The sequence below is a fragment of the Rhinopithecus bieti genome, unplaced genomic scaffold (genome assembly GCF_001698545.2).
Source record: "Rhinopithecus bieti isolate Rb0 unplaced genomic scaffold, ASM169854v2 scaffold_3912, whole genome shotgun sequence".
NCBI lineage: Eukaryota > Metazoa > Chordata > Mammalia > Primates > Cercopithecidae > Rhinopithecus > Rhinopithecus bieti.
In genome coordinates, this window is record NW_016804439.1 from 1,359,174 (window position 1) to 1,361,374 (window position 2,201).

General features: G+C 41.0%; 1 pseudogene across 1 annotated transcript; it reads right to left on the reverse strand.

Annotated features, from left to right (window-relative positions):
- Positions 1–5: 5 nt before the first annotated feature.
- On the reverse strand, positions 6–352 carry LOC108527171 (60S ribosomal protein L6 pseudogene; annotated as a pseudogene). The gene has a single exon (XR_001884722.1). The product of XR_001884722.1 is annotated as a 60S ribosomal protein L6 pseudogene (transcript).
- Between the last annotated feature and the right edge of the window lie 1,849 nt (positions 353–2,201).

Here is a 2,201-nt window from a genome sequence, read left to right on the forward strand (position 1 = left end):
TATCTAGGCATTTTGCGAAGTTTAACCACCCGGGTACCGCCGTTCTTGTCACCACCAACTGGTTTTGTAAGAGTTGCAAGAACCTTCTCCTTTTTCTTTTCAACCTTGGATTTAGCGGCTGAGTACTTCCTCTTGTACATGGCCTTTCTGGAATACATGGCAGATCGGGAATACCTGCCAATTCCTCTGACAAGGACAGGGTTGCGGCTGCAATGGGGCTTCCCCTTCTTGGGCTTCTTAGCCTTGAGGTTACCCTTTTTCACCTTGCCACCAGCATCAGCCTTCTTGGCTTCGGGTTTCTTCTCTTTAGTATCTGGCTTCTCAACTTTTTCACCCGCCATCTTGCAAGATGGGACAATGTTCCTATTTTAATTGCTTTTGGGACATCATGATCCATGCCCATGTAAGACTGCAGACTTAACTGGTAAATGTTGTGTGTGATCTGACCACTCCACCAACTGGCTGTTTCCCTGTCTCTCTCCCTTTTCTTTGACCCCCTTATTTCCTGAGACACAAGATGGAAATTAGGCAAATTAATAACTATCACAGCTTCCAACTGTTGAAGCGAAAGAAGAGTCATACGTTTCTCACTTTAAAATCAAAAGCTAGGAATGATTAAGCTTAATGAGGAAGGCATGTCTAAAGCCAAGGTAGGCCAAAAGCTAGACCTCTTGTGGCAAACAGCCAAGCTGCGAATGCAAAGGAAAAGTACTTGAAGGAAAAGATAAGTGCTACTCCAGTGAACACATGGATGACAAGAAACTGAAACAGCCTTATTGCTGCTATGGCGAACATTTCAATGATCTGGATAGAAGATCAAACCAGTCACAATATTCCCTTAAGCCAAAACCTAAGCCAGAGCAAGGTTTTAACTCTCTTCAATTGTGTGAAGGCTGAGAGAGGTGAGAAAGCTGCAGAAGAAAAGTTGGAAGCTAGCAGAGGTTGGTTCATTAGGTTAAGGAAAGAAGCTGTTTCCATAATATGAAAGTGTGAGATGAAACTGAAAGTGCTGATGTTAATGAGGTCGTAGTGAGTTATCCGGAATATTTAGCTGAGATAATTGAGGAAGGTGGCTGCAGGAAGTGGCAGATTTTCCATGTAGATGAAACAGTCTTCTAATGGAAGAAGATGCCATCTAGGACTTTCCTAGCCAGAGAGGAGAAATCAATGCCTAGCTTCAAACTTCAAAGGACAGGCTGACTCTTGTTAGGGTACTAATGCAGCTGGTGACTTTAAGTTGAAGCTAATGCTTGTTTACCATTCTGAAAATCTTAGGGTTTTTAAGAATTGTGTTAAATCTACTCTGTTTCTGCTCTATAAATGAAACAACAAAGCCTGGCTGACAGCACATCTGTTTATAACATGGTTTATTGAATATTTTAAGCCCACTGTTGAGACCTGCTGCTCAGAAAAAAAGATGCAAAATATTACTGCTCACTGACAATGCATCTGGTCACTGAATGGCTCTGATGGAGATTTACAAGGAGATTAATGTTGTTTGGATACCTACTAATACAACATGCGTTCTGCAGCCCATGGATCAAGGAGTCATTTCAATTTTCAAGTATTATTTAAGAAATACATTTCGTAAGTCTACAGCTGCTGTACATTATGATTCCTCTGATGGATCTGGGCAAAGAAAATTAAAAACATGGAAAAAGCTCACCATTCTAGATGCCATTAAGAACAATTTTTGATTCATTGGGGAAGGTAAGATATCAATATTAACAGGGGTTTGGAGGAAGTTGATTCCAACCCTCATGGATGACTTGGAGGGCTTCAAGTGTTCAGTGGAGGAAATAACTGCAGATGTGGTGGAAATAGCAAGAGAACGAAAAGTAGGAGTGGAACCTGGAGATGTGAGTGAATCTTGTGATCAAACTTTAATGGATGAAGAGTAGAGTCTTACGGATGAGCAAATGAGTAAATTTCATCTCAAGAAACCACTTCCTTTGCTCATCCAATTGTTTTAAATAGGATGATAACATAATCAGATTTGGATTTTGAAATGATCATTCTGGCTGCAGCATGGAGAACAGATTACAGGAGGGACTAGGATGGGTGTGGAAGACCAGTCATGAAGCTGTTGAAATGGGCCAGTGTGACTTGAGGTGGTGTGCAAGGCAATGGAGTCAAACATATGGATTTGAGAGCTGTTTGAAGGATAAAATTGACATGTCTAAGATATATTGTCTTATTTC